Raw genomic sequence first — 9,974 nt, 5'->3', positions numbered from 1 at the left:
ATTGGTCGTTGTGTTTCTTCGGGGTGGACGTCCCATGACGCTTGTTGAAGTTCATCGGTGATCCGTTCACTCAGTTTTTTTTTTTTAGTACGAAGAGCAGCTAACCCTCTGACCGAACTCGCTGAGGTACCGTGCCGGCGCCAACTGAGATACACACACACGCCTCATGATCCCTTTGCACAGCTTTACTTCCGCCAGTCCGTAGAGCACTTGCCCGCGAAGGGCAAAAAAGTCCTGAGCTTGAGTGTCGGTCGGGTACAGTTTTAATTTGCTCGGAAGTTCCATATCAGCGCACACTCCACTGAAAAGTGGAGTTTTGTAACAAGAAATTTTTGAAGACAGTATGATCATGGTTACATCTGTCGAAACCGGTTGTCAAAAGTAAAGAATCTTTAAGATCTTGGCTGTAAGGATTATCATTTTGCATATTTACGTTTTTAGTTTGCAAGCATACTAACGATATGTAACGTACGGCACGTACTGTACCTTGGGTGTACTGACTAACGTGATTGGTTTTTTAGTAAAACATTAAGTGCCCGCCCGGCTAGCTGCGCGGTCTAACACGCTACTTCCCGAGCGGTAAGGCGTGCCGGTCCCTGGCACGAATCCCCCCCCCCCCCCCCCCCCCCCGTCGGATTAGTGTCGAGGTCCGCTGTGTCGGCCAGCCTGTGGATGGTTTTTAAGGCGGTTTTCCATCTACCTCGGCGAATGCATGCTGTCTCCCCTTATTCCGCCTCAGTTACACTATGTCGGCGATTGCTGCGGAAACACTGTCTCCACGTACGCGTACACCATAATTACTCTAGCACGTAAACATTTGGGGTTACACTCGTCTGGTATTAGACGTTCCCAGGGGGTTGCACTGTAGGCCGAACCGCACAATAGCCCTGGGTTCTGTGGGGCGGCGGTGGGGTGGGTGGACTGCTGTGGCCTGTTGTGGTGTTGTGAACCACTGAGGGCTACGGCGGGACGAAGGTCCTCGGTTTAATACTCAATACACACACACACACACACACACACACACACACACACACACACACACAAAACGTTAAGATGTTCAGTAGCAGCCAGTAAGGTAACATGTGCGCTTGTGCTTGTGTTGCAGTCCATGTTGTCGCCGGCTGCAGAGTCCTCCGAAGCGCTGGTGACCGACACCAAGAGAACCGTCGCCACCCACTGACAGTTCCACCGGTGAGTCACCGACACTTCCTTTACCTCAAACGAGCTGGATGACCAGCATGCGCAAATCTTTCCGTGCTCTTATAACCGAACTCGAGGCACAAAACCTGACCAGAGAAAGTCTCAGTTCATTAATGTCTCCGTATCTCCCCTTCCTGTTCCTCTCTTTTACTCTACCGTAAAGCCGTCTCTGTTCGACATTTGTCCCCTTTCTTCGTGTCCCACACACTCTTTTCCCCTTACTTTCTCTCATTTACTCTCTCCCCTCTCCCTAGTCTCTTCACTCACGTGTTTCGCCTTAGCTTTAACTCACTCTTCCTCCTTCCTGTACTGATGACCATAGATGTTAAGTCCCTTAGTGCTCAGAGCCTCCTTCCTGTACACCTTTATTACATTACTGTTCTCTTTCTCTTAACATCACCTACTTCTCCCTCTGCCCTTACGTTCCAATTTTCTTACCTTCATTCTTTCGCCCAAGTTGTACTCTCTCAATCTCTACAATTTTTATGCTTTTCCCCTCTATCTCATTCTCCCTCTTCTCCGTTTTTTTCTCTCTCACTCCTCCTTTCTGAAGTTCCTTACTTTTATTTCAGCCTTACTCTTCCCATTTTTGTCTCTTTCCCCTTTCCTTTTCCACCATCTTCCTCATCTTTACCCCGTCAAACTTGCTTGCGCACCAGTATGCACCCTATAAAACAAAAAACAAAAACAAAAAACGGCATACCACTAAGGTATTATACGTAAGTGACGGAAATCCGTAGATGTGACGTGCATTTGCAAACAAATGATTACAATTTCAGAAAAACAAATTTGTTGATTTACTCAACAGGAAGAGTTTCACAAATTGAGCAAGTCAGTAATGCGTTGGTCCACCTCTGGCCCTTGCGAAAGTAGTTATCCGGATTGGTATTGATTGATAAAGTTGTTGGATGCTCTCCTGAGGGATATCGTGCCATGTTTTGTCCATTTGGTGTGTTAGATCGCCAAAATCGCAAGCTAGTTGGAGGGCCCCCTTGCTTAATGCTCCTTAACTGGGTCGACTTTTATGGCCAAGGTAGGACTTGGCAGGCACGAAGACAAGCAGAAAACACTCTCGCCGTATGTGAGTGGGCATTATCTTGCTGCAGTGTAAGCTCAGGATCGTAGCCATGAAGGCGCAACAGCCAGCAACTTATTGATGGTTCAAATGGCTCTGAGCACTATGGGACTCAACTGCTGAGGTCATTAGTCCCCTAGAACTTAGAACTAGTTAAACCTAACTAACCTAAGGACATCACAAACATCCATGCCCGAGGCAGGATTCGAACCTGCGACCGTAGCGGTCTTGCGGTTCCAGACTGCAGCGCCTTTAACCGCACGGCCACTTCGGCCGGCCTCAACTTATTGACTGGCTCCATTTATGGAGTTGTTTCTCTTCAATAAATCACGTAGTTTACGAAACTGTAATAATTTGTTTGTCTGGACTGGTTTCCGCCCAAATATTCACTTTCCTTAACCTTGCACTATTGATACGCCATCTCCCTATTATTGGTTTGCATTACTCAGTCAACTGTGATCTAAGAACAATCATTCTTGACTGAATCAGATCATCAGTGTCTGCCTCTCAGCAAGTCTCACAAACATTACAGACGCTGTCTTGTTAAATGTGCATATTTGATCTCAACAGACAAATTCTAAAGAGTAGTATTTTTACTATCAAGTTCATCGACCGGCGATTCTGGCTAATGCTATGAAGTCACTGAGCTCAGTTCTGGGTAACCAGATCACATCTCTGGAGTAAAATCCTTTCGAAAGAGAAAGGTTTTCAATCTTCCAGAGACCAGCTGAAGACTTTAAATAAATAAGTAGCGATATTTATTACGAAGTCACTGTTGTGTTCTAAATACAAAGAATTCCGTCTGGCAGTGAGTCATTCATCAAAATTAAATGACATTTGGATTGTAGATGTGTGTTCAGTTTTAAACTAGTTGCTGCTACTGTTGTCCTGTTCTGGATAACAACAATACGAGGGTGAGTCGAATGAAAACCTAAAATATTTGTTTACATATTATTTTTTGTGCAGAAGTGGTACAAAGCTGTATCACTTTTCAACATAATCTCCCCCACGCTCAATACAAGTCCTCCAGTGATTACAAAGTGCATAAATTCCTTTAGAAAAAATTCTTTTGGTAGTCCGCGCAACCACTCATGCACCGCATGGCGTACTTCTTCGTCGGAACTTCTTTCCTCCCATTGCGTCTCTGAGTAGTCCAAACATATGGAAATCACTTGGGGCAAGGTCTGGTGAGTACGGTGGATGAGGAAGGCACTCAAAATGCAGGTCTGTGATTGTTGCAACTGTTGTACAGGCAGTGTGGGGCCTTGCATTGTCATGTTGCAAAAGGACACGTGCTGACAGCAATCCACGTCGTTTTGATTTGATTGCGGGCGGCAGATGATTTTTTAGGAGATCTGTGTATGATGCACTGATGACAGTGGTCCCTCTAGCATGTAATGCTCCAAAATGATGCCTTTTTCTTACCAAAAGAGAGTGAGCATAACCTTCCCTGCTGATGGTTCTGTTCGAAACTTCTTTGGTTTTGGCGATGAGGAATGGCACAATTCCTTGCTCGCTCTCTTAGTTTCCGGTTGGTGGAAGTGAACCCAGGTTTCGTCCCCAGTAACGATTCTTGCAAGGAAGCCATCACCTTCTTTTTCAAAGCGCCGAAGAAGTTCTTCACAATCATCAACACGTCGTTCTCTTATTTCAGGAGTCAGCTGCCGTGGCACCCAACTTGCAGGCACTTCGTGAAACTGGAGCACATCATGCACAATGTGGTGTGCTGACCCATGACTAATGTGTAAACATGCTGCGATATCATTCAGTGTCACTCGGCGGTTTTGCTTCACTATGGCTTCAACTGCTGCAATGTTCTGTGGAGTCACAACTCGTTGTGCCTGACCTTCTACTGAAGTCACACCATTTGCGAACTTCCTGCTCCATTCGTAGACTTGCTGCTGTGACAAACATGAATCACCGTACTCAACCTTCATTCGTCGATGAATTTCAATAGGTTTCACACCTTCAGTACGCAAAAACCGAATAACAGAACGCTGTTCTTCCCTGGTGCTAGTCGCGAGTGGGGCGGCCATGTTTATACTGATACCGCGACGGTATGTGTGCATCTGCACTATGCAGCCACCTACAGGCCATTCTGCACGCTTACCAACTTACAGGATAATGGCGCGAAATTTCGATTTGTTATTACAAATTCATGGTTTTCATTTGACTCACTCTCGTAAGAGCAACCTCTTATTAGTGTTATTTCAGCAGTTTATGATTGTCTGTTTCCCCCTCCTCCCCGTCCCTTGCACGTTTCCCTACCCCCAATCCACTCTGACGTCTGTGTAATATAACATCTGCCTGACACGAAGCACACCTGAACATGTCGGGTGTCCAAATAATCCGTAGGCGTAAAAAGTGCAGCTCGCGCTTTCTGCAGCGTTTCTCGGCTGGCGGTGACAGTTTCCATTTATTCAGGCCGGCGCCACCTGCGACCCTTCCCACCATTTATATGCCGCGCCCAGCCCCTGCCATTGTGACGCCCGCTAGGGGCGGCGTACGTGGACGGCTCGCAGCCTGGCTCCTGGCGCGGTCGCCTTCCATTCCGCCCTCGGCTCTTCGGAGTGTGCCAGCCGCCATCCCCCTCCGCTGCTGACTATTGTGCGAGCCGTGTGGAAGGGCCGCCTGCGGTCTTTGTCTGACTGGTGGCTACCCGGAACTGGGGGTGTCTGGCCGCTCGCCCCTGTGAATATATGCCACAGTGACAGCGTGTCTTTATTGTGACCGCCCCCTTTGCGAGCGATGAAAGTTTCTCTCTTCGTCTCAAGGAAAGTAGTAAGCTAGCGGTGAAACAGGTACGGCATTCAACGTTTCAAACGAATAACTGGTCTGCAGGTAGTCAGTTAACACATACCCTGTCAATCCAAAAAGTTTAAAAACTGCGTTAATAAAAAATAGCGCTAAGTCAAATGGTGGTATTAATGTTTCAAGTATTCTGCATTCTGTATTTTGCATTCTGGAGAATGCCTTGAACGTTTGATTTACAGATGTTCGGTTCATTCCTCCATTGCGATGTATGACACTACGGTACTGCCACACTACGCCCGCAACTCCGCTACTTAACACTGCGTCCTCACAATTGACTGGTCGAATGCACATTTGTTTACATTTGTTAGTTCAAGCTGCTATCGTAGTTACTGCGCTGACGTCGCTTAATCAGCCGCCGAACTTTCTGGGAGGACGGTGTAAATGCTATTAATATAGTTAGGAGCATCTGTATACAACTTAATAAAGGCAATACAGTCGACTAATACTAACTCGAATCCTGATAAATAGAGTTTCTCGAGAAACAGATGTAGTTGTGGGCTCCTTTAAAAAATTGATAAATCGAAGAAATCGTAATCTGTTTGGTACATTCGATAAACAGAAGCGATTGTTCTGATCGACCGTCCGCAAACAATCCATAATAAGCCGTAAGCAGCTATGGAGTGCTCGCTAATTCGAATATTTTCGTCAGTTGCTTTTGCACTCAACATCAAAATCATTCAGATGTGCAGAGGTATCAATGCAGGACTATTAGCTGGATAAAAAAGATTAACTGTGTTTCAATAATAGCAAATCGTTTACAGTAATTCACTTATTACAAGAGCAATAGCAATCTCAGAACGCTTCATTGGCACTAAAAACAATTTTCCAATTTTCAGCACAGGTCACAAGCTACACAAACTGTCTTCTACCAAGTTAAAATGTTTAATGTTATGCAGTGTTGCAGCTGTGGGATATATGTGGTGTGTGTGTGTGTGTGTGTGTGTGTGTGTGTGTGTGTGTGTGTGTGTGTGTGTGTGTGAACCCGTTGACCAGATTAAGTTCTACTAATCTCATCGCCCCCTCTCCCATCCCACAAAAAACTTACGACCATAAACATTACAAAAAAAAATCACGTTTGACAATACTCCTCAAAATTGAACAAGTTAACACGATGGAAGGTTGCGTGTGTGCAGCTCGTGGTGCTGAAAATTATTTCAGTGGTATAATCAGAACAACATCTTCACCGCTAACACAAGAAGATTAGAACTAGAGCAACACACACGGCCCCAAATAATTCCATAATAAATGGCAACGAAACGTATGCGAGAAAGCAAATAGTGTCACGATTCAGTCGCATACAGGTAGTGCTGACCTCAAAATCATTATTATAGAAGCGTCGATCATGAACAGAACCAGTGTGATCAAGTGGTGTGGGGAGTTTAGTGGAGGCAGAAAAAATGTTCATGAAGAAAAGAGGTGTGGAAGACATTCCATTTTGACTGGTGCGTTGGTACAAACAACAGAGGAAACTGTTCTGAAGACGTCTGATTGACCTTGAATGAAATTTCTGCAATGTTTCCACAGCTCTCCAGAATTCTCTTATACGAGACACTCACAGAAACTCTGGGATACCGGAAACCGTGCGCAACATGGGTCCCAAAACACCTGAGAGCAGCACAAGAAAAAACTGGACAGTCGCGCGCCCCCGGATTTCTTGAGTTACTTGAATTGGAACGTGAGCGATCTCTTGATCTCTATTGTGACCAGATATTAAACGTGTGTGGCTCATTACACGCCTATGACAAAAAGATAGTCGTCACAGTGGCGTCACAGCGATTCCTCATCTGCCAAAAAATCCAAAACAGCGATTTCCGAAAAAATAATCAAAACCTCAGTGTTCTGGGACCGAAGAGGCATGATTTTGGTTGAATTTCTGCCTCTGAAAGACCACAATTGCACAAAGATATTTTGAGACCATTACATATCTCAAAAGGAGCATTCAAGACGAAATGAGAGGAATGCTGACGAGACGAGTGTGCTTGTTGCACGACAACTCCCCTCCTCACACAGCCTCCAAGATGCTTCTCCAGGCGGGTGTAAAAATGAATGTGCGCAACGGAAAATAGTAAACGCTATAATGATGATTTGGTCCTGTCTGACTACCCCTTGAAGCAGATCTTAGGCTCTGTTAATGCTCCTTTTTTACAAATAAATTACAATCTAAACATAAATGAATGTTGAAGGCAATTAATAATACTAAATGATAAACGTTGTTATTCAATATGTATTTATTATAGATTAAAATCAAGTATAATTGTCCATATTTCATAACTAAAATTATTAATCCATTGCCCAACTCTGCCCCTCATTATGACGCGAAATGACTGACATCATCTACGTACCAAACAGTCGAAGACACAACTTTCAAAGATGATCTACGGTGGTGTGGAACCTCCGTGGAAATAAACTAACGTGATCACAGCTGTTAAGCTTTGTAGCCCTAATGAGACGAAGCAATTAGCAATATCACCATACGTGCGTCCAGTGTGTCGAAGTGATGGTTCTCGTACTCGTCTGCGATGATGGAAGAACTCCAGCCACAAATAAACTCTTTCAAACACTAGGACGGCAGAAGGCGGTCCTCTGACTAATATACTCTGATTCTGTCTTCTCCTCTCTGTATTCTACGCAAACTCCCAGCCACAAGAACGGAGTTCAGATAATGTTTCAACGTAAGTATAGGCAGAAGTAGTGCTCTCAATTACTGAACGCTGCGTACTCATCGACGACTTCCGACCTGGAGGTGAAGTCCAGAATCGTCTATGTTCGCAACAGTACAGTGTCTAACTGTTCTAAATATAAAATCTCCTGAGAGCAAAGACAGCCAGTCCGTCTGTACCAGCAAAGCTGATGTCGAGAGACCTTCACACACGGGCGCTCACAACGGAAGACCTCGTCTCTCCACTGCTGGCTTCCCAGCAAGACTCGGCTCCCCACCCTCGTAATTCCGAAGAAGAATCATATTCCCGAAACCAAGGAATATTCTCCCTCTCTACAGATTCTTCCGAACGCCAACCAACCATATTTCAGTCTTTTGTCGTCCAGCGCGGAAAGTTTGCGAGGAAAAACCTACACTCGTACAATGGTTCGTAAAAATGCTTGGAAATAACCCAGCCTGCGTGGTTTCCGAGGTGCTGCTTCTTCGTTCCTCTCACCTGCGTCCAAGATTTGCAGAGTTTCCGGTTATCCCTCCGGTCCTGCTACAATAGCGGCCAGCCGTAACCCTATTGTGCTCCAAAGCTGAAGTACCACGACGTCCGTCTAGCTACTTCCTGTTTTTAAGCAGGACCATCAGCTGTGTGGGCCTTCCACCCAGAGCTTGAGTTCCGCCTGCCGTTTCATCTCCACTGACGTTCCAACTTCTACTAGCATAGGCAGTCATTTATTACGCCGCTGTGATAAGAAAGGCAATCAGTCACCTTTTATGCAATAAGCGTTAACAATTATTTAAAAGGCATACGTGATAATGTCATTTTACTTTAAATATTCATATATACGATATACAACCTATCAAATGATACCTAATTGTGTTTGTAGATCACGGCAAAGTATGTGGAAGGGTGCTTGTAAGGTGCGAAATTATAGCCACTGAAACGTCCCCTTTGAACAATTATACAGGACACACAATATTTTTAGCGCAACGCAATCTGACTTTCAAAAATCCCTACAAAAAAATGGCCCTGACTAACATTAACCTATGCGTTTCACAAATCGCTTACCTCACAAAAATCTTGGTTACTCGAACTACTGCAATACAGCAAGCGCCACTACTGCCACCTAAATAAAAGATTCAAACTACGGAAGGCACTAACTACTGATAGGCATAGTTAGCAAATGAAAGATTTTGATAGGGAACAAACAATGTATTTACCTTAATAGTCATCAAAAGTCATAATATATATAGGAGTTCATAACATCCATTCTTACAAATATCAAAACTCCGCCATTTCTCTCCCCACATCCACCACTGCTGGCGGCTCACCTCCAACTGCGCAACGCTACGCGCTGTTCACATCCAGCTGCCGCTGCCCAACACTAAAATGGCAGACAACAATGCAAACTAGCCACAGACTGCACACAGCACACCCAGTGATTTTCATACAGAGCGCTATGTAACGTTGCCAATAAGAAAACATAAACAGCCTACTTACGTAGCCCCCATGCTCTCCACAAAAAATTTTACATATTGTTTTGGGCAGTGGCCAATAATGATTTGATAAAATTTTTCATAATTACAATAACAAAGAAATCAAAGGCACACACTTATTGATACAATGTTGGTCAAAAGCTAAAATTTTCTCACAGTCCATAAAGACAGTCCTGATCATTCATCACAGTAACATTGCAGTGTTTTTCTCAAAGTCTGAGCAGTAAAAGAAAATGCACACGGAAGAAGTAGTGTTGTCCTTCCAACGGAAAGACAGTGCTGACTCTTCACATGCAGACAGGTATTGGTCCACAACAGAGCAAACCCACAGCAGAGTCAGTCGACGTTTTGAAGAATATTGGTAGGTAGGTCATCACAGAGCAGACCCACTGTAGTCCTGGTAGAGATTACGGTACTGGTGGGCCACCAGAGGTGCAGACCCACTGCAGTCCTTGTAGAAATAATGGTACTGGTGAGTCAGCAAAGGTGTAGACCCACTGTAGTCCTTGTAGAAATGGCCAGCAGCCATCTGTTGTGACTGTGCAGGTGCACAATCACCATAGAAGAGTCTTGCGGATAATATAGCAAGTCCATAACCCACCACTTGTCCACTCACAAAAATTTGTTTGAAATGTCCTTAGAACTAGCAATGCTGTTATCCAGTCCCTTGCTGAATTATTAACACACGTGCAAACACTATCAGTCCCTACTTCTCACATATTGTCCATATACTATGAC

At 44.7% G+C, this 9,974-nt stretch overlaps 1 protein-coding gene across 1 annotated transcript in view; it reads left to right on the top strand.

The window, feature by feature from the left end:
- Positions 1 to 1,103: 1,103 nt before the first annotated feature.
- LOC126260648 (hexosaminidase D-like) overlaps positions 1,104 to 9,974 on the top strand; it is a 381,617-nt gene continuing 372,746 nt past the window's right edge. The window contains exon 1 of the mRNA XM_049957985.1: positions 1,104 to 1,191. The gene's annotated coding sequence lies outside the window, so the exon portion shown is untranslated. The remainder of the gene's footprint in view (positions 1,192 to 9,974) is intronic.

Source organism: Schistocerca nitens, chromosome 5, assembly GCF_023898315.1.
Source record: "Schistocerca nitens isolate TAMUIC-IGC-003100 chromosome 5, iqSchNite1.1, whole genome shotgun sequence".
NCBI classification, from domain to species: Eukaryota; Metazoa; Arthropoda; class Insecta; order Orthoptera; family Acrididae; genus Schistocerca; species Schistocerca nitens.
Note: the sequence above shows the minus strand (reverse complement) of the source record. Positions and strands in the feature narration are given on the sequence as shown.